The sequence below is a fragment of the Ixodes scapularis genome, unplaced genomic scaffold (genome assembly GCF_016920785.2).
Source record: "Ixodes scapularis isolate PalLabHiFi unplaced genomic scaffold, ASM1692078v2 PGA_scaffold2__306_contigs__length_199485367, whole genome shotgun sequence".
NCBI lineage: Eukaryota > Metazoa > Arthropoda > Arachnida > Ixodida > Ixodidae > Ixodes > Ixodes scapularis.
The window spans coordinates 39,835,504-39,862,800 of NW_024609857.1; the positions used below are offsets into that span (position 1 = coordinate 39,835,504).

The 27,297-nt window shown below is 47.9% G+C and overlaps 1 protein-coding gene and 1 pseudogene across 1 annotated transcript in view; one reads left to right on the forward strand and one right to left on the reverse strand.

Annotated features, from left to right (window-relative positions):
• Window positions 1-27,297, forward strand: part of LOC121832994 (calcium-activated chloride channel regulator 1-like) — a 340,038-nt gene that overhangs the window by 102,416 nt on the left and 210,325 nt on the right. The gene's annotated exons all lie outside the window — the stretch shown is intronic.
• On the reverse strand, window positions 254-1,797 carry LOC115322459 (annotated as a pseudogene).

The following is a 27,297-nucleotide window of genomic DNA, read 5'->3' on the forward strand; positions in this document are numbered from 1 at the left end:
ATTCGGCGATGTTGTCGCACAAGTCCGACAGGTCCACTTGTAATTGAGGTAGATCTCGGTGTACGTACAAGGATGCCTTTGGAGGATCTGTTGATGTGAGAGTCGTCCGAGGCGTACTATTGTAGATAACATAGGGCGACAGACGAATCGATTGTGGTTGGCAGTTTGTCTCCTGGAGGGCTAGTACTTCAATTTGGTGCCTTTGTAAATATTGCCGTAAGTCGTCTATCCGATTTCGTAGTCCATTAACATTCCACTGAAGAATCTGAGGTATTAAACAGCGTCTTGCGCAGCGAGGAAGATGATTTTGCGTCGATTGCAGTCCGGCCTTATTAAGGCGAGACTACCTAGACCAGGAGCTGGCAAGTGGCAGGAGCATGTCGATTACTGTAACCAGTGCCTGAGCGAATGGAAAATTTAGAGACGTGAGAAAGGTACGTAGCTGTATGGCTAACGTACAAATCGCACTTCCGAAGCTTTGAGGCTTAGGTGTTGCATTAGGTATTGGTTTAGGATCACCAGGTGGCTCACTGTGCTTTCGGGTTGGCCGGGTCAGACCTCTTGAAGGGCCTTTTTTGGCGGTAGCTGCTGAAGCACTAGATGGCTGAGTGCTTGGTCCAGATTGTACTGGGGGAGCTGCTGAGGAGTCTGGAGCAGTTTTGCCTGTCAAGTTTTCCAAAGGAGGGAAGTTATCCTCGCTCTGGAGTGGAATGCATGATTGCTTATCTTCTTTTGAGCCTTGTGATCGTTTTCGAGGTGTCCAGTGTCTTCCAGTTCCACACGCCTCTTGGTCGTTTTCGATAGCAGATTTAGCGGAAGTGTAGTTCACATTTTTCGAGCTTTTGTAGTTGCTGATTTGTCTTTCTACTTTGTAGATGGCACAGACTTTTGATGTCGCATCATGGCGCTTCTTACAGTTGGCACATTTAGGCTGCTCCGCTGCACACTCATTTACTCCGTGGTCGCCGCCACAACGACTGCAGCGCTGCGCCTTAAGACAGGTGCTTGCAATGTGGCCGAAGCGATTGCACTTCGGACACTGCCTTGGCTTTTCAAGGTAGGGAAGAACTTTGTAACGTGTATGCCCGGCAGTGACATATTCAGGTGAGGATTTTGTTGCGAAGACCAGTTTGACAATTTCTGACTTTCCAAGTCTTCTCACCTGGATTACTGAAGCTTTTTCTCGCATGGCTGCCAAGAGATCAGCGTCCTCGATGTCTGCAGATACTCCTCGAATAATACCCACAGATGCCGATGGTGGAGGAGGTTCGTAAGTTTGAACTTGAACTGTTCCCAGGTTCTTCAGTTGCAGGAGTGCTTTTGTGGATTCTACATTTCTAGCATCGATGGCCAGAAGATTCAATCGGTAGTTGGGCCGAATCTGGATGACACCGTCTGGGGCCAGACTGTCCAGCTTTTGTTTTAGTACCAGAGGGTTCATGTTGGTGATGATCGTGGTTGGGTCGTTAGGCTTAACAATGACTGTGAGATTTTAACCCGGCTGAGTTATGATTGTGTCCTCACTTGACTTTGAGCCGTGACGTCTCTTCTTCGACGTTTGGGTTTGCCACCCAGCTTCGTCCTCGAAGTCATCCATGACGCTATCATGAGAGTCTTCAGGCTTGTGATGTGGTTCGGCAGATCCAGATTCATCCTGGTTAGGCTGTGGTGGATTCGGGAGGCTCATATTACGTGGCCCCCGTTGGGCGGAGTCGTAGCTCCTAATTGGGTGTGGACAGGAGACGTCTTCTTGAAAAACCAGGGAAATATTCGGTCAATAAACCAGGAAATAACCATAAAATAACGTAGTCTTCCTAGAGCGACAAATTCGATCGTCCTGGCTGGAGCGTCGTCGTCGTCGGTTTTCCCGTTTTCATTCATGTCAGGAGAAGAATGTGTGGTTTTCTTTTTTCTTTTTTTAAGAAGACAGAAGGGATAGCATCATTTTTTTTTTCTTTTTCATCTTTTTTTTAATTTTTTTTTCTTGCTCTCGCTGCTGAACTCACGAGCAGCAGCTCGTGAGCTCCTGCTCGTGAGCTCCTGCTCGTGAGCTCCTGCTCGTGAGCTCACGGGCAGGACCACGCCGGACGTTTTTTTCATATTTTTCTTGCTCTCGCTGCTGAACTCACGAGCAGGGGCACGGCGGACGGACATACGGACATGGCTAGCCCCTAACTTCGCCCCTAAAAAAGCAACCTAAGTAGGTCTTCTTTTCAACTATCCGGTATTCGCATACGTTTGTTCGTCTGTACGGTCATCGCATGCCATATCGTCACACTGTGTCGAAAACTAAACCTCTTGGGGGTTTACAACCGATATAATGTGGTTTTCCTGGGCCCCTCACGCTTTCTAGATTTCTTTTCGTTTTCTCTCGTACGGTCAAGTAATTCTCGTTAGGGTACGTACGATGCAAAAAGAAGAAAAAAAAAAAGATTTGGCGAGCCAATTATAGAGCGGCGGCGAGGGCAAAACGGCGTTCTCGCCCCAATACAGGATGTTACGCCATCAAAATGGCGACGCCAGCGTAGAAACGGTTTTACACGCAGCGATCGATTTTCGTTTCTGCATTTTTTTTTTTCCAACCGGAAGGTTTTTTCAACTTTTGCTCTATAAAATAATATTCATAATACACTGAACTTTTTTTTGCTGTATAATAATAATAATAATAATAATAATAATAGTAATAGCAATAGTAATAGTAATAATGGAGCTGCACTCTAGAAACGAAGGCATCAGGCCTGAGTGTTTCGTTTGCCGAAAGCAATCGGCAGGCAGACTATTCACATTCACCTTGTTGGCAACTCAGAAACAAAGGGTGCCGTAAATAAAGCAGGGACTTAAAAAAAAAAAAAAAAGGGGGAAATCTTAGTGAGTAGCGGGGAGTCGCTCTCTTGAGCCTCCTCCCCCCCCCCCTTCTCACAAACACACACACACACACACACACACACACACACCGACACTGGGATATTCTCGGGTGTACTCGGGAGTCCAATCCGGCTCTCCCTCATGAATGAACGCGCGGCGTGCCGGCCGCTCATCGACGGGGCGTCGCTTCATCGAAATACGGCTCGGATTTGCGGTCGCCTCCTCGGCACTGTTGACAGGACGGGCAGCGTCAACACCCGCGGGAGGCAGCCCGGCACGAGCCAATATATACCTGCGATCGGGGGGACCGATACGCCCAAATAAACTCGCCGAAACGAATACAAGAGGTTGCCGCACTGAATTGCTACTAACAGTATACAATACGAGAATATTGCCTTGGGTGAAACGTTACTTTAATTGCGCTGAACGCTTTGTTTTGACCAGGTGCTTTTCGCTGGACGGTTTTTTTTCCAGCCGGAAGGCTGGAAAAAAAATACTAAGAGAAAAAAAATACCAAGAGTATAAAAAGAGCTAAATAATTTGGGAAAACATTTCTTTTTTGCATAAAAAACGAGAAGAAAAGGGAGATCTGATTGATTTTAATTATTAAAAGCCTATTATACAAATGTTTGCAACACACGGTAAAATTGACATTAATCACTACGTCAATAATAATAATAATAATAATAATAATCGTACCGCGCGTCATTTTGCCGTTTCTGATCTATGTCACTATCTTTCAAAAGATTGCTGGATTACTCTTGCTGAGACAAATTTTCAAATGGTCCCGAAATTTCCAAAAACTTTATTTTTTCGGTGTTTTTTTTTTTCTGCCTTCAAAATTTCTGGAATTTTTGCATCCTTGAGCACGCGCTGGTTGTCTTGCTGCGCGCTTGGATCTTTCGACAGCCTGATTTGAGTGAAAGGGCATGATGGGAAAGAGTATTCGCTTGCGGCCATCGCAGAGCCACGTGGCCGCTGATGGCCAGCTTCTATGAAGCTTTCGCACCGTGCATTCCGCGCCATCAAAATTATTGCCCTTGGCAGCCTGAGTATACGAGCTCCTTCTGAGCATGCGCACTCAAATATGGTGTCCGGATAACGCCTAATGTACTACACACGTTTATTATTATTTATTTATTTCATGGTGTTGATTGGGAGTGTAGATGTTAGGTTTTCGTCCCAGACCTCGATGGCCACTTTGGAGGCGTCTACCGTTGAAGCCCGGGGGGGAGTCGTGAATGACGATACCGGTTGCTGGTAGGGCTTGTCGAAGGAGACTTTTTGCTGCAAGGATAGTAAGGACCAGTCAAGCTGCACGGACAGCTTATTGTCATGAGCTCCCTTCATACTTACATGGCGAATGGAACCATTTTTAATATTATCTGCGAAACATTTAAGGGACTCCTAACTGAAATTCTAGGCATGAAAGAAAATTTAGGCAGGAATAATTCTAAAAGACGGAATTTCAGAAACGCGCAAGTAAGATTTATCCTCCGTATGATGTTATTGACCGTTTTCTATATTTCGTACGATCGTTTGCTTTACACCTATTCCTTAATCTTAAAGCTCATCCCCTGTCCTGAGCCTTACCAGACTATCATGTGACCGACTGTTGTCCGACGCTGAGCCGACCTCTCCCAATAAGCGCGGTTTGGAACACACTCTGTCAAAAACCAAAGGTTCGACCAAATACTTGTTCGACCTACCTGCAGCCTCCGAATCATGCGCCGGTATGTCGTCAGGGTGTTCGCCGCAAACAGGGCAAACTGGAAGCCTCTTCCCGCCGGCTCTTCAACTAAGATCTCGCGCCGTGCACTTTAACACGGCCCACATTACAAGAGTACAAGAGCGCGCGTCCCGTATTTCTTTTTTAAATTTTTTTATTTTTACGACCGTGGGGTTTCTTGGAGCAGAAACCCCGAGTCCCGATTTTTATTCTCTCCTGACGGAGCAGTTGGAGAGACGCGCAGCTCGGAGCACTACGAGGGAATAAGACGTTCGTGGGCTGCCCAATTCCCGGTTGCGGAAGGCGGGATGACTTTGGAAGCCTGCTTTAACGAGGACACTTCCGTCCGTGGCATCTCCTCCTTTTCGTAAGCTGCCAGGGCGAAAGGGGGGGGGGGGGGGGGGGCGCACTTAACCTCCGTGCATGCAAGAAGAACATCTCCACTTTTACTCTGCTGCTGCTGCTGCCGCTGCTGCATGTTCTGGCTGTTCCCCGTAAAAGATTTGTATTTTTTTCTGCTGCTAGAAGGAGAAAAAAAAAAAGGTCCTCGTTTTTGTTTAGAGGGGGCGTGGAACGCTCGGTGTCTTACCGTTGCCCCCCCTGCGCTTGCTGCATCCTCTTGCGGCGCGGGAAAATCTGGTTTTATTGCAGCCGCAGAGAGTTGTAAAAGACGCCGAATGGGTCGCTTGTCATAAAAGGTTCGAGGGGGCAATCGGGGCGGGTGCCGAGTTCTGTGGCCGCTTGTTCAAGTCGGCGGCGGGTGCTTGCTCAGTCGGTGGTGGGTCGCCGTGTGCTCCTGGCTTTCGGAACCACCGAATTGCACTTTTGGGTCGTTTCTCTGCGGACAAATCGGCGTAAACTTCGAAGAGCGGGTGTTTAATTTTGTTATTGCTCTCGGCGTTTCTTGAGGACGGAGCCGCGGAGCGCGAACTGCAGGGCCGTGTTTCCGGTAGCTCTTGCTTCGGGTTATGTGCCCCTCAAAGATAAAGTTTGAATCGATACTGTACTAAATGGATTACTCTCGCTTAGGCTTATCTCCAGGCATGTGCCTTTCGGTCATTTGCGATTGCAATACTCTAGGAAAAAAACAACATATTGGGCAAGGAACGTAAATGGGTTGTACTACATGTGACAGTCGTCGTGTTTACGAAACCGCTCTTGAATTGTATCATTCTATGCTGAGCTATCCATGTCGCAGTTTTGTTTCTAAATTGCCGCTGTTGCGTTACTCTTACTCATTTATTATTTACACATCGATTGGGAGTTTTAGCGAACCGTTTTCGCACGATCGATACCTCTACGGGCGGGCGCTTCGATGTACAGAGCGCGACACTGTTAGCGCGAACAAGCGATCGCCGGTTTTTCCAGTTTTTCCCTTTAAAACCAAGGGATGTCATTTAAGTTATTATTGCTACAGAAAGAGCTCATTTAGTTCTATAGTGTAAGCGATAAACTTTCGTGCTCGCTAATACTGTTTAGAAGTAAAATGCGAAAATGCGCCGATGTCGTGTTCGCGCTAACAGTGTCGCGATGTGTACCTTTTGAGGTGGTGACCCTCAAGAATATAGTGGTGACACGACCTCACGATACCAGTACCATTCTTAGTTATACAAAAACTCTAGTCTTCTGAATCTCCCTGTTGTTGCGCTGGTGACCCCTAATGTTTTCTTTAAGCCAAAATAATTGATTTCCAGGTAAAAAATATATTCCGAATTTTATATAGGCAAAAAGTAGTTGTTACAAAAAAAACATTTTGACAACAGTGACCAGATTGACAGTTTGCAAAACAGATTACGGAGGTAACAAAAATACTGAAATCGCGAGGCGATGCATCACAGGTGATACGGTCAGGAAACAACTAGTTCGCCTGGTTGGGAAACTACTTTGAGAAGGGCGAAAAAGGGGCAAGACAGCATCTCTACTGCCTGATTTTTGCAAATAAAGGTTCGCAATATACGCGCCATCATCATTAACATACTCTGCCACCCACAAAGGCTGTCAGCATCGTCATAATGATAAATCTAGAAGAGCAAATCCTTGTATTGTCCGCACCGCGTAAAATTTCAGCTTTAGAGGGAAATTGAGGCGGTTTTTTTATTAGAGTAAAACCAGCTAAATTGCCGTTATTTGACCTGCAGGGTCACGAATATCAAGAATATTTTTTTTTTATTTTGATGCACGGAGACTGCATAAAATCATCATCAAAGTACTGCCGAAGCCCCTCCTTCCCGGAGCGCTACGTCATTAAAGGAGTTTTCGGTATCCCTGCTCTCGCGCATCTTCGACGCCTATCATAGATATGCACGCGCACTTTTTATATTTTAGAAAAGCTCAGAAAAAGACGTCATGACTGACGTCCGTGTAGGAAAAGATTGCCCCCCCCCCCCCTTTTTTTTTTCGTTTGGCAACAAACTCGGTGGCGCCATCTATTCGGTAGCCCCGGCACTCTTCCGGTTCACGTATATGTCACAATTTTTTACCCATGATTATTTTATAACAAGAGTGAATTGCGTCTGACTGTGCTATATGTGGCCATTTCCAGATGTATATTTGCGTGTATATTTGACCCCGCAAATACCGCGAACCCCGCCGTCTATTTGAGAGCCGGAAGTCGTTGGGGGCTATTCGCCACCACGTTTCAACTCACGCGAGGAAGATCGAATGCCTGGCAAGCGTACAATTGACTCCGTAAGTGTGACGTCATGGGTCCAAACAAATCGTTGCTAGGGTCGTTGCTATGGACAAATGCATGTGGCTAGGTTTCGCTACGAAAACCCGACCGTTTAAAAATCGGGAGTATGATTTAAACTTCTAAAAATCACAGATATAGAAAGCTTGAATGTCATACGTTTCGACAGAAGTGTGCCGGTAATCGCTTGTTTCTGAAATATTTAGGACTGCAACTTCCGGTCCTCAAGATGCCTCCAGCAGACGACGAATGCAAGAAATATGCCGTCTGCCACACGCTGGCCGGCCAAGCCGGCGCCGTCGTTTGAATAGTGCGAATAAAGACAATATTCTGATATTGCATTTGTTTGAACTATAATGAGTTTCAGACACTTATAAGAATTCATAGTGGGGTGCGATGCAAAATATGGTTTATCGAAAGTCCGGGCATCGATCGAGATGATCGTCTGTTAAAAGATCGCATTGCACCCGTGAGAAAGCACTTCTGGGGATCGGTTGAGATGCTAAATTTTGTTTGCGGACTCGCGCTATGGGAAGGTGCTTCGTAATTGGTTGTAACCACTGCGGGGACAAAGATTCTTTCAGTTTCTTCAGATTTCCGCAAGACCCCAAAGCGCGAAAGAACTGGATAAAAAAAACATAAGGGGAAGTACATGTAGCACTGGCGGACAGTTGCCTCGATGTAAAAAAAAAAGGGCCAAACCAACCGAGAAGCACGTAAAACCCATATTCTGTACGGTCATAATGTCTTAAAATATGGCGCTATATTTATATATTAATATAATATTGATAAAGTAGTTGCATGCAAGTAGTAGAGGGAGTAAAATCCAGCTCAAACTTGCAGTAGTCTTACACTGCTATGGTAAAACAGCGTTGAGAAGTATGCCTGTGTCCATGCGCTATCCGGTTAATTTTGTTTATGCTTATATGTCTACCTTTGGTGATGTTTTTTCATCGTGCTCTTCATATGTTCTCCTGTTCGGACTAGTTTTTTTAATTTAGTATCTAGTACAAGCCTCAGTAATAATAATATTAAACGACTTACTTCGACGGCGTTCGATTTGTTTCTCATGCTGGCCCGCACTACGCCGGTAATGCACTTCAGGTCGTTGTCGTAACTGATCTGTATGACGTGGTTTGATTTTACGGCCTTTTCACCCCTCCGAACTCAGCTAAATTCTTCACAGAAAAAAAAAAAAAAAAAAAAAAAAACCTGTTCAGTTTTTATTTAAATCGTATATAGTGAGATATATTGAGTCTAGTAGTTCTGCGAATAGTTCAGTACTCGCCAACACAGTGGTCAGTCTGCTACGCCCCAATGTGAATGACCCGGGGGTGGCTGATCCGAGAACCCGCACGTCCGGCGTAGGGAGATGCGCCGGGCGTGCAGCGCGATTGCAGCCATGGCGGCGCTGGAAGTTCCGGAATCGAAACTCCGGGACGATAGGGCCGTTCGGAGAAAGGATCGCTTCGCCCGCAGCGGAACCGCGGGAGCAGCCCCGGTCGCGGCGGCCCGGATATTTGATCGGCCGATTCCGGGACGACGACCCTGATTTCTGGCCGGAACTAATTTCGGGTCTGCAGGGCGACGGTGGTTTTCCGTTTCAAGATCGGGTTCGCGCTCCCGCGGTCCCAGTGCGAATTGGGGAAACCGATGTTCCAAGCCACTTTAGGGAGGAGATAGAATGAAGGAAGAAAGTTGCACCGAAACAAGCGGGAAAAAAAGGAGGAAAAATCGTTCGACGCCTGGTTAGGTGGCGAGGAGATTTTGGGGGAAGTTCAGATTCGCGCTGCTCTCATTGGCGAGTTGGGAGACAGACAGCGGAGACTTCCCCGAACCTCTGATCGTTTCTTGCGATAGCAGAGTGTTTTCGAGGTTGAAAACTTAATTTGTGAAGAAAGTTGCTTCGACACGAGTCCTGTGTATGTAATTTTTTTTATTAGTTTGGATTGTTAACTTGTGATACGTCCAGGACTCGAGTTTTCGAGCTTAGAAGACAAACGTGTTTGGAACATTTCGCTTTATCTTATTTTTTTTTGCGCTTTATTATTAAACGGGCTTCGCGCACATCAAAATTTCGCTAGTTTATACTTTGTTGGTTAGACCCACCAAAGAACAACACGCACGCTTCGCAACGCCCTTAAAATTATCTGTAAAAAAAAAAATTGAGCAGTCATAAGGTTTATTCACACTGCCCCATTTTCTTACGTTAAGCCACGTTACGTATAAGTCACCGAAACATTCGTGTCTCGAATGTCATGTGTCATTCTTTCTCCTTGCACTGGTAGCCTCGCTTAATATGAAGCACAGAGGTCCCGGTTACTTCAATGTAAGCTTTCCTAACGTAACTTAACGTAAGAAAATGGGGCTGTGTGAATCAGCCTTTATTTGTGGACTTTGTTGCTGAGCACCATTATTTGCTGTTGCACAGACCTGCGTACTGCTTATTCCTGAGTCCCACTAGAGGACAAAGAGAAACAGCTGACACCGACAAGCCTGACAGGCTGACACACATGCAAAATGCACGCGAAGGCAGGCTTGCAATCACTCCCGCTTGCTTCACGAACAACGAGAAACCGCATGCCTGCCAAAGGTAGTATCGCGTGCATGTTGCATGGGCTTGTCGGTGTCGGCTTTTTTTCTTTGTCTCTCTAATAGGACTCGGGCATTACGATCGAGCGGCACGTGTGCACATACCGAACGCGCACAATTTCTACGCAATTCCGGAAATGGGTCATTCCGCGTGATCGGTGCGTGTACTAACACCGCGTGGTAACAAATCCCTAATAACAACAGGTAGTAAGAATACAAAATGTCTCCATGCCAGTATCGAGCTTTTTTTTTTTTTTTATTTTACAGCGGAGCTGTAAATGGCTGGTTTCCCCAGTATCATGTTCGTCAGCAAACAAATTATGAAACGAAACTCGGGACAGCTGCCGCCATCACCGAGTGATGGCGCAACCTTTCCACCCTTCTCAGTTTGGCTTGGCGACTTGCGGCCGGCCATTACTTCATTCCCACCATAGTACAGCTTCGCTGGTCTTCCTTCTTCACCAAAGTGGAAAGGTTGAACGTTTTTTTTAATTTTTTTATAGTCATCCTTTTTTGGACATCCTCGGCGAATGCACTAAAATAAGCATTTCATCTGAACAACAAAAACATCGCAAGGTTCCCCTGAACAATTTCAGATAACAGTCGTTAAATATCAATAGGCAGTTATGAAGCTCCTGGACCCCTATAGTTTTTATTCCACGGCTCTTCAAAGTTCTTTGCATTGAATCCTACGAGCCATATTCACAAAATGAGCAAGTTCTGCTTTTCATGACAAAAGATCGTAATGGCCCCGAGGACTATAATCGGCCGGGTATAACGGAATGCGATTCAATTGGAATTTCTATATATTCCCTGAAAGCGTTTGATTCCACAGAACGTCCCAGAAAGCTAGCCTTGTGTCTTCGCCAATTCGTTTCATTATCGTCTCCCAACCCACGCCCCGAGTAAAGTTAATGTATTCGAACGATCGAATAAAGGAAGTTTATCTGCTGGTCAAGCGCAAGCTATAGTCGCCCGCATCAGTAGTTTAAAGCAGTGGTCACAGTGCTAATACAGCATACAAAAGGCAGTCGGCAGACGCTGGCTGAGGCCCGTCTCTTACTTACTGTTCGAAGCATGCGCACAAATAAAGTAAACATGCTTGGGGCATGTCCCGAGGCAATTCTGTCATCACGTCTGCAGTGACCACCGGGTCCTTTGTGTACGATGTACGCCTATAGAGCGACTGGACCTTTATAGCGTACTTCAGTTGAGTGAACCCTCCAGCAAACGTCCAGCCATCTCCGAGCTGCGGAGCGCAAATTCGTCCGCTTTTTTGCAGGGGCTGTGGTGACGTCAGAACGTCGTGGATCTGATTGGCTTTCATTGAAGGATAGCTGTTAGACCTCGAGACAGCTTGCTTTGGGGTCTACCCACTATCTTTTGATCGGAGCCAATTGGAGCTTAACGTTCCGACGTGACCGCAACTCCCGTAAAAGAACCAGACGAACTTGCGCTCCATAGTAGCAACGCGCTCTCGTGTTCTCCTAGTCTACCGCAAAGTTTTCTCTCGACGCGCGCAACTCCAACGAAACACGAGCGTAGCAGCATCCACAGTAGTTTCTGCCTGGATCCGTTTCTGGACGCGGCGCACATTTCAGACGGAAATACGTAATTTACCCCGCGACGCGTGGAATTAAACCATCTTTTGTCGGCGGTCAGAGGGACCGTTCCCTGTCTCCCCAGGACCCAGACAGCGTCGGTTAGTTCGCTCTTACTTCCCCGTCCAAACTTGGGAATGCAATTCTTTTAGCTCGCCTCGGACTAGCTCTCCGCCGCGAGAGATTTGCGACGTCGGGAGTCGTCTTCAGGCCAAATTAAAAGCCTGCGAGATGGAGGACGCTTTGGCCAACTCGGAAGGGAGGGTGAAGTGCGCAGTAGCCGACGGGAAATCTTTTGATGGGATTGGCGGCGTCTAGCCCGTCTATCGGCTGCCTGGCGTCTCGAGGGTCCGCTTACATATATCAGTCCGCCTCCCGGTTGATTGGATCCGAAGACAGAGTCCCCGAGTCGCCCGATACGCCCTAGACAGAGGCCAATCGAGTAGGGTGACACCTGGTGGCGCTTAGAGGAGTTGGCCGCTCCTTGAGTTTGACGTGGCTGTAATTGACTTTCGACGGCTTATGGGGAAGGTAAGAGAATGCCTAGGCTAAGCTCACTAGACGAGTTTATAACCGAAATGATTTGCCGGTTTGTTTATGCCGCCGATTCGGGTACGGCAGAGGGTCGCCGAGAACGGAACTTGTTTATAGGACTTTCTTCTTGAGTGTACTCCCGAGGCGTCTTAGCACTTCGGCCTTCAATGAAAAATTGCCACACATTCCTATTGCAACTATACTATTTTGTGATCTTTATTGCCAGAGTAAAATCCTGCAGCATTTACCTTCCTCTGAGGTAATAGCAAGCCCAGAAATTCAAGACCCTGAAATTTGCGACCATACACTTCCCCTTCCCCACGCGCCGTATTTTCAAATTTGAAATTCCAATAGTCCGCTTTTGAAAGTCCTGGCTGTGCCCAAGAAGGCCAAGGAGGCCAAAGAGCCTGTAACTGCAAATGTCACAAGCTGAAGACCCTGGAATTTAATCGCGTTTCGGCTTCTCTTGCGCTCGTGCAGTAGATGCACCAGTAAAATTTACAAGGTCCTGCTTGCACCATATATACTTATTTACTTCGAATCTTTCCTACAGACAAGGCGGCCGCCTGCAGAGCATGTACCTACAAGCCCAGCATACACCTGTTGTTTCAATTACCTCCCAAAATTCTCAGAAATTTAGTCAAGTCCCCACAGTTGAAAGACACCCATGATGCGCGAGCTTTCAGTGTCGGAACAGGGAGGGCGGGGGTTTCTTAACTGTCTGGAGAGGGGCCCCCAGACAGTTAAGATATTTAATGGAACTAATACGGGCAGGGGGCGCGAAATAGCCCCCCCACACACACACACAACCACCGTCGCCCCCGCTGTAAATATCTGATTTGCTCAAAAAAAGCTAACGAGCATACCTATTGCGAGAGTTTTCTCTTTTAGCAGCTAGGTACCGTCCGATTAGGCGAAGTCGCCAATAGCTTTACTTCTGCCTCATTTCGTTTAATGCGTGCCAGGTCCTCCCCCCCCCCCCCCCCCTTTACCACACACACCTTTTTTTTTCTTCCCTGTTTCCAGGTAATACCTTCTTCTGCGCGTGATGTTCGAGAGTCAAGACACGCGTGATCGGGCGAAACACCGAAGGCGGCGTAAGGGCGTGTTAAGTGCAGCGTCCATCGTGGCGTCACGTCTGGAGAGCGCCCCGGGAAGTGCGTCCGGTCTCCCTGGCAACCGACCGTCCGACAGCAATTAACGGCGGAGACAAGAGCCAGTCGTTCTTCGGTGTCTCCCTCCCGACTGCGAGCACCTCGAGGCTGGCCTCCCTCGCGCAATCTTGCGGACACCTGCTCTTCAGCCCGCTCTGTGCGAGGGCTTGTCCCTAGGGTCGCGTCACGTCGGGGAGAGTCGAGCACTCGATCCTTCGTGGCGCAATTCTAGAGAACGTTCCTCGGCTCCGCTGGAGTGTTGACATGACCGCGATCACTTGCTTTTGTATCTCCCGTGCATCTGCTCTCGGTAGGCTATGATATGGTCTCCGCCGTTGGCGACGATCCGTTTGAGTGACTGCCTGTCGTGTTCTACAGTTTTTTTAGGTAACAGCTGGGATGGCCAGGAGATCAGGTGACGCGGCGCCCGGACCTTCGGGAGCACGGGGCTTGTGGACGGAATTGAAACTCCAGATGCCACTAAACTACGCGCGGACGTTGGCCAGTGTTTAGCATGATTCTTTGTGCGAGATGCGTAACAGTTGTGACCTTACGGGTGTGGCATGAACGTACCGCAATGTCTGTCTTCCCGGAGGTTACAACTTCTCAGTTGTCGACAGCAGGACGAAGAATTAGAACGTTATGACTGATTCTGCTCTACTATGGTGGGCAAGGAGGGCAGGTGAGATGCTCGCGTAGGCAACCACGGCTTCGCGATTCAAGACTACAGAGCAAGACTACGGGACATTCCTGCATTCCAGTGATAAAAAAAAAAGTTGTCACCAAAAATCGGCAGATTGGTAAATTTATTAGAAACGTAAAGTGCAAAATGCCAAAAAAAAAAGGATGTTAAGACCAAATAGCAAATTTATTGAACTATTTATTTGTGCCAAATATGGAAAGGCCACAAGAAATTATGTACCCAAAATATGTAATGACCTGAAGAGTTCCTCGTTGTTTAAAAAAGTAACGATTTACAACGAATTCGTTAGGTAAATATGTAAGGAAATTACTTTACATTTACTTTTAGCAAATGTGTAATTATTCCGTTACAAAATTCCTCATAAATGTAAGAGATTGCAAGTAATTTCGTTACTTGTAACGGATTAGGTGCAAGACTGGGCACAACTCATACCGCTGGGGAGTGAAAGAAAAGGAAAATCAGTTAAGAAATTGCGGGAGTGGACACAAAAAAGTTCATAATGCACCGATCATCGCTGCAGGTGGTTATGTTATGCTAGCCCTGAAGTTCACTTGTTATAATCGTGAGATAAGTTCGGTCTCGTGGGTGTGTAGTTCAGCAGGCGAAAGGGGCTGGCTTCCCTGAATAATAAAAAAGCATATTTTTAAGGATGGAGCGTGGTCGTGCAGAATCATGGAAGTCGACTCTGCTTGCCCAGGCTCACCTATGTGCCTGGCTTCGTTCGCCAACTTAGCGATAACAATATGAAGTTGATTCCTTGATACAGTCTGTGCTGCGCAATCACTACGCCGTCCATTTCGTTCAAGGCTTTCGATTAACGTGTACTCGCTATTTTTTTTTTTAATGTAATATGCGGACAACTTTAGAAAAATAAACCTCAAACTTCTAACCACCGTTCTCAACAGCTTATCACGTCTTCGGTTATCATTTACAATATCATAAATCGGAACCAGTTAATAACGTAGCCATTGACGTTCTATGAGAATATTGAAGGAGGACATGTCATATTAAAAATTGAAAGTTTGATAGAAACATAAACACAAACGCGATTTATTTTCCGTCTTCAATGAAGTAGACCGAAAGAATGTTCCTTTATATTTACCAGAAACGTACATTTCGTTGCAACCTTGACGTCTTCAGGTCTAGGACAAGTCATCTAACTCCTTCGAATATTTTGCGAGCGCACTCAAATGAAACTGGAACGCGTAAGGTTCACCAATAAAACCAGGAGGAAAGAACAGCTCAAGTCGTCTCCATTTCCCTCTCATCTTGTCCAAAGCACACTCGGGGAAGCAGCTTAGTGCGTTACAAATCTAACGAGCGAGAGGCCAGACTACTTACAAATCGTCGTCGTGAGCGCTCGGACGTCCTTTTACGAGCGCGTGATTAACGACACCTACCGGACGAGAGCAGCGGGAGGGCTCCGCTCGGGCAACAATCCGTCGACTCTTCCCGAGCCTCTTGGTCGTCCTTGCGTCGAGGGGGCGAAGGGAAATCCAGCGAGGCAAGACTGCTCCTTCTTCACCGCAGCCGTCGTCCTAATGGAGCTTGGCGTCCCACTGGTCAGCGCTCATGATAAACGAGTGCCCGACGTATGTGTTGTAGAGCGAACAGCACGCAGTTCCGTCATCGCCACCTTGGCGGCGGCGTCGACGGGGGGTGCGGGCCTGCTCCACCGCGGTCAGTCGACATGTATCGAGTTCTTTGTCAGGCGACGGCGTTGCTGCCGCATCCATCATCACGCTCGTCACGTAGGTGCTCCCCTCCGGCCGTGCCGGGCGGTTGGGAGGCGCGGCGGAGTAGCCGCCCTTCCTTTCCCGAGTCCAAGTTTCCTTTTCGACACGTGCCAGTTTCGCTTCGTGTCGGTTACCTGCCGCGTTTGTGCTGACGGCGCGGCCCAATGCAGTGCCGATAGTTCGGAAGGGGATTTGTCTGATCCTCGGAAGGAGATGGAGCGGTGTGATGATCGGCCGTGCTTCTCGTCTTCGTAGCCGACGAGAGCGAGGTAGTCAGCAGAGGAATCTTAAGTTGTTCCGAAATAGGTTCGAAGTCATTGGGGTATGTTTAAATTTCTAACTGGGCGTTCGTGCTTTTTGTCTTTTATTGGCCGGTGCTTGAAAAACACAACCCCTCTAAAAATGTGAGGCCTAGTCCTCGAATGTTGTTGGAGACCACGGGAGGAATAATTCCAAAGCTTTGGCTTATGCTTTGTTTTCTGATTTCCTCCGCGATAACGCGAGAGAGCTTTTTTCGGGTTGCTTTGGAAGCTGTTGAAGCGCTGCATAATCTTGACATTTGGCGAAAAATTCGACGAGGACTTTGACCGCCGTGATCGACCGGCGCCAAAGTCAAGCGAGGCGCCGGCCAATCACGGCCGCCCAATCACTCGCCGACTTTTTCGTGAAGTGTCAAGATTAGAGTCCGTGGATAGTGTTCATGGCCCTTCCAAGATAGCAATGTCTTTCTAAATGACACTAAGGTTTCAGGGTTCAGTGTCTTCCTCAAGGACGATGTCACACGTGACCTTGCTCAAATTCACCTAACACATCAGTCCCCGTTCGAGTATGTACTCATCCTCTCCCACCCTCTCGAAAACTGGAGAGGTTCTTTTCCGGCTCACTAGCTTGCTTTTCTTTTGTTCTTCTGGAATCCTGTTTGTAGACTTTGGCTATGGAAGGGTAACTTCAACAAGTTCATTGTGCAAGTCTTAAGGCCCGTTCACACTCTTGTAATGGAGTTGGACCGGCTGAGACAAGCCCGGTTTTTAAGCCTCTTACTACGACCTGCTCCGCAGCAGCGCATCCGGTCCTAAGCCGTCACAAGAGGCTTAAAGACCGGTCTTGTCTCAGCCGATCCTACTCGGTTGCCATTGTGTGAACGGGCCTTTACAGGATGAAGGGAAGAAGAAATAGAAAGAGTATTTAGCACCCCGATGTTTGTCCCGGTTGGCTAGACCCTACAGAAGAAAGGGATAAAAAAAAAGTAAATGATATCTGAAATGCTTTTACGATGGCTCTGTGGGAACTTCCCTAATGGGAACTTCAGCAGGCGTCTGCGTACCTGGCAATCCTAGCCTTTATATATTCGTGTATCTGTGGCTCGTGGCTCCGCCGATCTCGTCGTATGCCCTAAATCGGCCAATACGTCCTTGAAGCGTTCCGCAGCAAATGGGCTGACTCGATTGTTTACAACCCTGGACCAGGACCGCGTTAGTTGATTCCGGCCGTCAGCCGCGCGCTTGGAAAAGACAGATACGTTACCGCTCTCCTCCTTGGAAGCGGGTCCACCAAACAGCGGCCGTTTCGGCCTGGTGTTCGATCTCCGCCAAGCTCACCGGCGTCAACCCCGTAGCTCTTCCCAATGCCCTTAGTACTTTCTTCTTATACTCTTGCTTCTTTTGTTCTCTTTCTTTCCGCTTGGGGCGATCCGATTGTCGTGCTCCGTCGTTCGTCTCTGTCGTACAATTTTTTTCAGTCTCTTTCTGGGGAAAAATGGATCCCGTTTTATTGAAGGCTTTTCGGAGCGGCCTATTTATTTATGGCAGCGCTGAATCAATAGGTTCGTCCCAGGTTTGTTATTTTCCTCTTCCGTTTCGCTCGTGAAACTCGCATTGAGCGCTATAAACAGACCGCGGATCCGGAGCTGTTTTGGTTTCGGGGAAGCAAGGTTTTATGAGAAACCTTTTTGTTTTAGGGAGGCCAAATGCGGACCGTTACGAGAGGACACGGAAGCGAAGCGCAGTAAGCGAGAAATGGCGGCGAATGGTGGACTTTAAACGAATTCGATTTGTTGTCATGATGGTTATATGTCGGATTCGTCCACTGCTCTCTATGTTTATTTGCTGGATCGTGTTTTACCAGCTCCACCTATGCACGGGAATGCGGCCACGATGGCCCATCTTTTTGGTAGTTATATTATCTATAGCCAAAACAGGTAAAATGGCGAACAGCGCTAGGGCTGCAGGCTGCCATAAAAAGTAACCGTGGGTCTAGTACACTGTACCGTGGGTGATATTTCCTGCTTGATTGAAGTTGTTCCACGAAGCAGATTCTTGAAACCCGGCGTGAACGGTAGCCCCATTTTCGAGGACCCGGCGAAAGTTTTACGAAATCGCAGCGCCGGGGGAAAGCAGCGCAGCTCGTATCGAAAGCAGACTCCGTACCGGTATGGTGCCTGGATCGCGTCTTCGACTGGTGTGTTTAGCGTCCTATCCCGCCCATACATCAAAAGCGGTCCCAAAGTGGCAACAAACGACCTGACAAAAGCCGAGGTGTCATGCTTTTGCCTATCGCGATCCTGGCGGTTGGCCGTAGAAATGCTGGCGAAAAGCACGAGCGAACGTGAGTGTCGCTGTCGTCACGGCGTCCCAGGCGTCCCAACTTCCGGCAGCTCTAGCTTCCGTGAACTGTCACAGTGGAGAGCGACCTGCAGCGGAACAGGCGTCTGCTATTTGTACCACAACTGTTGGAACGCCGCCAGGGTCGCGACCGGTGACAGCATGACACTTGTATGACGTCATCAGGCGGAAATCGAGGGACCACTTTCTTGGCCGCGGTAAACACACCCGTTGGAGACGCGTTCCAGGCACCATAGTACCGGCGTCTGCTTTCGATATTTCTTTTGATGCGAATTTCGATGCGTGATGTGCTGCTTTTCCCGGTTTCTGCGATTTCGTGAAACTTTCCCCGGGTCCTCAAATATCGGGCTACCCTTCACGCCGGGTTTCAACAATATGTTTCGTCGAACAATTTCAATCAAGAACGACATATCACCCACGGCTATTTTTATGGCCGCCTGCCACCACAATTGCCACAACGCTGTCTGCCATGAATGAATGGTAGTGGCTGCACCAGCTGTACTTTGGCTAGAGGTAATATAACTCTACCAAAAAGATGGCCGCATTCGCGGAGCGGGCAAACGCGATCCAGCAAATAGACCTAGAGATCAGTGGATTCGCCGTAAATGCTCGGTGTTGTGCGAGTTTCGGTAGCCGAACTTTCGATTAAATCTGCCGGTGGACATAACTGGCGCCTTCTTGAAATTTTCGGGTAATATTTTCGATACTCCAAACGGTCACAGCGACCATGTTTGGCAACAAGAACTCAACGCCCCCCCCCCCCCCCCACCCACCCCTCCCCCGTAACCAAGGACCACGTGTAGTTAACAAGTTGTTAACATGGGAGGTATCAAAACCTTTTACTAAGGTACGAAAGAAAATTCAGCTGTAATTTCAAATAAGGTGAACGTTGTTTACATCATCAATTCAGGTGTCGTATAAAACTCACATTTGCATGGTGCCCATAAGGTGCAAATATTTATAATCATAACGCTACGTATAGCAAACGTTTGAAGCACTCACTTTTAAAACAAATTCCTCTAGAGAATGACACTTCATATTCACTGCAATCGCTATTCGTCTCACGTGTTCACGGGCTTGACGGGACCGTGTCTTGTCGTTTAAAATAGTTTTACATCATCAGCTGTATTCAGCTTGTTCTGGGGCCTTGTTGCCGAAAATGAATGGATGAATGGAACATCCGCGCTCTTATATTGCAGTTGACTTTGGCGCTTAATTGGAGAGGGCGCCACCAGCTTTTTCTTGCCTTCGGTCGCCCGTTCGCTTGGCGCTCAGTCTTGCCATGGATATTATGATGGAACGCATTCAACGTCAAGATCATGCTGTACTTGAACATGAAGCGGCACGAAGAATAGAACGTTACCGTGCGAAGAATGGGTACGCTGGTACGACAAAGCAATTTGTGCAGCGCGTCCGCGAAAACGTGTTTGGTGCTAGCTGTTCTGTTTGTGATAGATTGTGGTTTACGCGAGACTTGGTGTCTTTGCCGGGCCTTTGCCACCAGGTTCTTCAGTCGTCGTACCCGGACACTAACCTGCCTGCCTTCAAGGTGTGTGCTCCGTACCTACGCACTGTTCGTGCTGGCAATCTCGGCACGTGCTACGGGTGCACATACCCGTCCATGCCAGAGGGTCTGCCCGGATTCGATCTCGTGGGCGAGGATTTGATATCCGCTCGGCGCTCTAAGTTTTTCGCACAAGGATAGGGCGGCCGAGGCCTACACCTGAGCAAGCAGCGACTGCTTGCTCTACAGCGTAAACGCGCCCGTGAAAGAGAACGTTGTTTACGTGTAGGCATCAGCTGACGCTGTTCATTGTCATCACGTCGCGTGATTGTCCACGCAATTTTTTATTCCAACAAGGCTAAGGGATTCAATTTTCATATCTTAGATTCACTGCTTTGCTAGGGTTGTTTTCAGGCGAAAGACTTTGAGCGGCATAGTACATTTGTACGATAGAAAAAGCTGAAATATTTGCTTAGAAACATCGTTATTAAGTGCTACATGTATTCAAACCACTCTTGACCTATTAGCGATGTATGCGGCCAAAAGCGTCGCTGCGGTCAGCTTTCTAGGATTGGCCAAACCCTGGGAATATGAGCACCGTCAGATTGTCAACTTTGACGGTGTTAGTTTCGGATTGCGATGGCTCCTAGCTTCTACTGTGCTTTTTAAACACACCATCGAACCCGCCGTTGTACCCGATGGTAAGTAGCCAGAATAACAACTGGTGACGTCAGGGCGAGGAAAATCCCAGTCGTGACGTCGCGGAGGGAAACCATAAGAGGGCGCCAGCGAAACATCTCGGCGCTAATAAGCTATCAGCAAAACGTCGTCGCTGGCAATAAGTCGCACGACAACGCTGGAGCTGCAAACAGCTTAGCTACCGTGGTCGGATTTCGATGCATCAAGGTATACATTATTTCAGTCTGTGCCCTATGTTGCAGCTGATAAAAAGGGGAGCAAGAATACCGCGTGCAATATTTGAATTCTAATCAGGACTCCGCTTGGTAGACACTAAGGTTTAGTGGTTATAATTTTTGCGTTGGTTAACCTTACTCAATTTTGGTGATCACCACGCACTCCGTTTCGGCACAATATGTAGCTTACTTAGCGTTCGTCTAATGTAGTGCTGCTTTCCTTCACATCCTGGTTCAACCCCCCCCCCCCCCTCCCCTATATAAGAGGTCAACCGGAAGCGTGCATTTCGACTGAAAATAGCCTATTCCGTTTTGAAGAAGTCAGCGGCACTGTTCCGTTAACCGAAAGCTTTTCCACGGGTTCGGAAGAAGCCGGGTTGAAAGATGGCCGGAAAGAAGGGAACGGACCTTCCCGGGGCCATGTCCGTGTGTCCCAGTGTAAACACTGACACGAGTCTTTTTTCCTACTCCTTCCCAAAATGTGCGTTTATTTATTTATTGGTCTTCGTAGAAACGAGGACCTTCCGATGATGTGAAAAGGAAGGCGCAATATTTCTTGCCGCGGGTCTCTGAATTTTAATGTGGGCAGGATCCCGGTGACGATGTCCTTTCGCTCGTATCTTCTCGTGACGGCTGGAAGGCTCGAAGAATGGCGCTTCGCCGATTCCGGGGAGCGAATTCTTATAAACGGAGAGAGAGGACTTCTGTCGCCCCGAAGCTAAATCACGCACAGACGTACCGAAAATAAAAAAAATAAAAAAAACACGAGATATTGTGCTCGTATTATGTTGCTTCCATTTTTTAGGGTCACGGTATCACTGGACGCCATATTTCTGGGCGATGTTTAGAACGCATGCTCAGAACGCATGCTCAGAACGAACTCGCATTAAAGGGGAACTCCGCCGATTTTTATTTATATATTCCTTGATTTGGCTGGAAATTGGCAGGCTGTATCAATAACCCTTTCTGAACCAAAATATTTTAAAAACTAAAATTTTTTCACGAAGTTATTGCATTTTTAAGTTACACCGGCCGCGAAGGTTTTAGGAGGCGACTCTTTTGCCAACAAAGAAAAATTCCTTCTTTTCCTACCCGCGTACGTCACCGGCGGGCAGGCGGAGTTTGGGCGGCGGAGAAAAGCTCACCGGAGAAAAGCTCACCGGAGAAAAGCTCACCGGAGAAAAGCTCACCGGAGAAAAGCTCACCGGAGGAAAGCTCACCGGAGGAAAGCTCACCGGAGGAAAGCTCACCGGAGAAAAGCTCACCGGAGAAAAGCTCACCGGGGAAAAGTGATGTGTTGCTTATTTTTTTTTTTCATAAACATTATATCCGTTTTGGACATCGAATCTGGCTCGGGCTACTCTCGGAGTTCCACTCACACGGCTGATCTGTTGAAGACGAGAAGTGAAACCCTTAACAAAGTTCAAGTCTGAGTCTAGACGTGACTTTCGACTTATTGGTATTCGTGTCTGCTATTACAGAGTTTTATGGAACAGGTGTTAAGATCCATTAATATACGAAAGAGTCGGTGCCTGGTTTGTCAAGTGGTTGGCGCGCAATGTTTGGCTCGGTGGTTGCGTTTTTTTTTTTTTAATTGTCATTTTAGCACGGTTTTGACGAAGTAGTAACCAGCCATCTGGCCTACACGAATGAGGTTCATTCAATTCCATAAATTTCATTGTGTACAAAAAGCACAGTCTAGACGTGTGAGGTCACAGCCCAGCACGCGCATGTTTGCCGCTTTGGAAGGCGAGCAAAGCAAAAGTGATGTGTTGCTTATTTTTTTTTTCATAAACATTATATCCGTTTTGGACATCGAATCTGGCTCGGGCTACTCTCAGAGTTCCACTCACACGGCTGATCTGTTGAAGACGAGAAGTGAAACCCTTAACAAAGTTCAAGTCTGAGTCTAGACGTGACTTTCGACTTATTGGTATTCGTGTCTGCTATTACAGAGTTTTATGGAACAGGTGTTAAGATCCATTAATATACGAAAGAGTCGGTGCCTGGTTTGTCAAGTGGTTGGCGCGCAATGTTTGGCTCGGTGGTTGCGTTTTTTTTTGTTTTTTTTAATTGTCATTTTAGCACGGTTTTGACGAAGTAGTAACCAGCCATCTGGCCTACACGAATGAGGTTCATTCAATTCCATAAATTTCATTGTGTACAAAAAGCACAGTCTAGACGTGTGAGGTCACAGCCCAGCACGCGCATGTTTGCCGCTTTGGAAGGCGAGCAAAGCACGCGCCACACGCATGAACGCTGAAAATGACGCCGACCAGAAGCACTTTTCCGGAATGGTCTATAGATATTGATAAATTTATTAATCACCAAGGAACATGTGCATGCCACAAGAGTAGTTAAACGTGCTGGCGTCTGTAACAGTAACTTTTCTAAAGAAAACCTAAAACAAATGACATGTTCCTTCAGGTAACACGAGCGTATGGGGCACCTGTACCTGTATTCCGAACATTCTCTGTGGTGCTTGGGTAATTTGTCAAAGAATGTATTGCGTGTCTTTTCGGCCTTTCTTCACCAGCATAACTGCCAGCTTCTGATAAAAGGATAACGGTTTTTGCTAGCGATTTCAAGGAACTAGCGAGCCGTGGCTTGAGCGTACCGAGTCGCAAAAACAATTCTCTCAAAATCCCAGTTGCTTACGTTTCTTTTTTTACTTGTAGTTCAGTATATAGGCCAAGGTCATGCCTTGTGCAACTAGAGATTATTATAGCACGAACGCCCCTGTTTTCTCGCTATTTGGCGCGAGAAAGGCAGGCCCGAGCGTACCCGATTGCGGGCCACTAGCCTCGCTGCTCACCGGTGACGTCGCGTTTAGATGACGGGGAAAACTACGGAAAAACTGGGGAGAATGATATATTTAATGGTTTTGGCAGCGAACAAAATATTACTTCTTCAATTAACTAGAATGAATCTGGAGGAACGAGATAGCATTTCGGAATCAAGAAGCCATCCGCATTCAGATGATGCCTTTAGTTTAAGTAGCTCAACAATCGGCGGAGTTCCCCTTTAATGGGCTGCTAAGACATACACTATTCATTGGCATATTGATGGTGTGGTATTCACGTTGTCAAAGAACTGAACGCTCGCCGTCAGCATGCGCTCAGCAGTCGCGCACACAGATATGGCCACCAGTTATAGCGGGGGGTTCATTGGCGGCCATAGCTGTGTGCTCGGGTGCTGAGCGCGTACTGACGGCGAGCTTCCACAATCCTTTCACCACGTGCATTCCACATCATCAAAATTGCCGATCTTAACAGCGTATTAATGGGGACTCGTTGTGAGCATGCGCTCTAGACATTGCCCTGAAATATGGCTGCCAGTGAATATCTATAGTCCGACAGACTGTTTACAAACAAACCCACACGAGCTGTGGGCACTGCACGCGCGCGTGCAGGGACCAGATTCGCGTGAAGCGCTTACCTCGCTCATTCTCCCCTTCGACATCTACGCCTCGGATGTTCTGGGCTTTCAGCACAGATCGTCAAGTTTTGAACGATTATTACATTTACTCGTATAAATGTTCAATAATCCGACTTTTTGACCAGAGATCACGAGCATATCTGTATGAGACAAATTACCCCGAACTCCGAGTGATATAGCTTCGACGACACGAAATGAGGCAGTCACAGGTGGAAAGCGGCGCAGCATATAACTCCCCCTGCTCTCGTTGGCAGTTGGGTCACACGTTTGCACGCCCCATCACGTGGAACGTCGAGCGATCCTATCCGGCGTGACGTCGCATCATACGTCTCGCCGACCACCGCGCACCGTAGCTGTGCAAGCAAAGTGGTACATTCCTCGCCGTTTTAGAGAGTCCCGCAGCGCGCTGACTATTAGCCGCTTCAGGTTTGAGTAACCGCCTCATTAAGAGTACAGCTATATATGCCTCGGGGGAATACCCTCTTTATTTTTGAACCCGATACTTTTGTTCTCATTCTTATTTTTTTTTCTTTATTTTAGATTCAATGGCATTGCTGTCCCGCGCTTTACCTTTGCTTTACCTGTCCTGAAACAAAAGCTTCTTCCCGAAAATATCCGAGGTGGAATTAGTAAGCCGCTACGCGTCGACCTATCTCCGTGACGTTGCCCGGACGTGACTCTCGAGGAGGGGCGCAGCGCTGACTTTGACCTCGCTCCTAAACTGTACTCCGTTTCCGCACACGATGGACCGCATGGGACGCTACGGTCCATCCCGGAAAATCCAGCGCCGCGAGCGCGTCACGCGACGACGCGCGCCGCTCGACCCGAGGGTCACGTGACAGTCGCAGGGCGTGGGATTGGCTTCGAGGGCTCGTAGCATTCTAAACCGTTACCGTGTTCCGCGTACCGCGCTACCGTAGCCTTTGAAGCCTGCTTTTGAGCGCGCTCCCCTCGGTCACAGTATCAGCCGGGAGCGCGCGCTTAAAGGATGTTACGAAGACTCCGGTAGTGCGGTACGCGGAACACGGTAACAGGTTGCTAAAAGTTACTTTTAACACTTAATGAAACCCCTCGACTCGAAGCTTAGCATCGAGACCCTCGTTACATTCTTCCCAATAAACGTACTTTTTAATGCGTTCACTCGGCGGTCCATGTAAGGTGAAGCGAATTGCAGGGGATGTTGGACGCCCTATTATCTTAATTAGAGGCATACGCTTGGCCGTCACGTCGTGTTCCGTCGCTTCGGCCGCTTCTGGGCTCGGCGCGGAAGTCCCATCCGCCGGAGAAGATCGGAGGAAGAGTTGGGGGAGGGGGGGGGGAGGGGGGGGGAGGGGGGGGGGGCGAGATAAATAGAGCGGAATCTCGCTTGTTTTCAGGCCGCCGTCCGAGTAATGGATCGGTCGACGTGGCGCGCCCGGCCCGCCGCCGCCGGTTCGCTGCGCGAGTTCGCGAGCGCTCGTCTGTAAAATTGAACCGGAAACCCGCGGCACGACCCCCTCCGGCGCTGGATGAAATGCGACCGATTGTGGAGCGAACGCGTCGCTGAATGTTTTACCGGCTGTCAAATGAGGCACTAGAGGAAAGAGAACTCAAAGGAGGGAAGAAAGTTGGGCTAGTATTCTGAAGGCATTTTTCGACGAACGCAGCGGTAATAAAACGAAGTGGGGTGTGACAGTACGAAAGGATATATTCGATATTGAGGGTGTGGGAACTCAGGCTGCTCCATCAATATTTGGTTGCACTGCGGGGGTGACGGAACCGAATGGTTTTTCTGCACGCAGAATATCCATCTATAGTACATTTTTCTAACTAGTTGATTTTATATCAGAATGCCGGGTTTACATATCGCACGAAACAGGCCGAAAGCTCTAAAGTCTCGTCCATTTGATGAACTTTAACTGGCAATTTGCAGTTAAGACGTCGCTCGTATAACCAAAAATAAAATTAAAAAAAAAGGTGATGGGGTTGTAGTGTTTCGAAATTGCACCATGTGATGTCCAATTCACACGATGGTGCAATTTAACCTGCGATTTCGCTGTTGTGATGTCTGTCGAGCGGCAGAAAAAGCGTGGTGGAGGCTGTGGTGCTCAAGGCCGCAGTCAGGAAATCGCTAGAAAACTCGCACCATGTGAATCGGGCTTGAATCAGGTTTTAGTTAGCCCTCTAATGAACGGGATATATTAAAAAAAAAATTACATAAAGCATTAATTTCTTAACATATTAATGTTGACCAAAATCAAATGAAAAAACACAGCTGAAAAAAAAATGTAGGTAAACTTGCAAGATATAGACTTGTCGCCTGTGGGCAACACCAGCGAAAATTCCGTAAGTGGTTTCATTGCGTAACCTCTATCGATCGCTATAATATGTCAATAATATTAATATGTGCGCATAAAATAGCGACCGAGAACGCCGTTCCCAGTCGCTGCGCATTATCTTGCCACACTTCTTTTTTCGTCGGCTATTCGCACATTTTTAGGGGCGAAGCTCCTTAAGGGGTATCCACACGAGGGAGAAATCCCGGGGATTTCTCCCCGGCACGCGAATCCCACGACGAAAACGTCAGGCTTTGCGATGTGCAAAAGCCTCGCGTTTTCATCTCGTGATGCCCGCGTGCCGGAGAGAAATCCCGGGGATTTCTCCCTCGTGTGAATACCCCTTTAGGGGTTAGCCATGTCCGTATATCCGTCCGCCGTCGGGTGCACGTGCTCCTGCTCGTGAGCTCACGTGCTCACGAGCACGTGAGCTCGTGCTCCCGTGCTCGTGTAGGGCAAAAAAAAAAATAACGCATCTCCACGTGGTGAATGATGTTGATTGGGGCGAAGCTCTGGTGGTGCTTGTCTGCGTAGACGGTGAGCCGCAGCATGCCGAGCCTTTCGTTCGTTTTCATCCATGTCGGAAAGAAAATGTGTGGTATGGAACGTGGTTATATACGCATTTGAGCATTTCATCCATATCACGCGCTCCGCAGCGTGACATGGATGAAAACGAACGAAAGGCTCGGCACGCTGCGGCTCAGCGTCTACGCAGACAACCACCACCAGAGCTTCGCCCCAATCACCATCATTTTCCACGTGAAAATGCGTTTTTTTTTTTATTAGATGGCGTTGTAGTTTTGGCTTACACTCCTACAAGTAGGTTGCAGTCCATACATTTCGGCTTGGTTGAGTACTTGTTTTTAGGGTTCCGCGTTTTGGGGGTTTATTTTTCTTCAAAT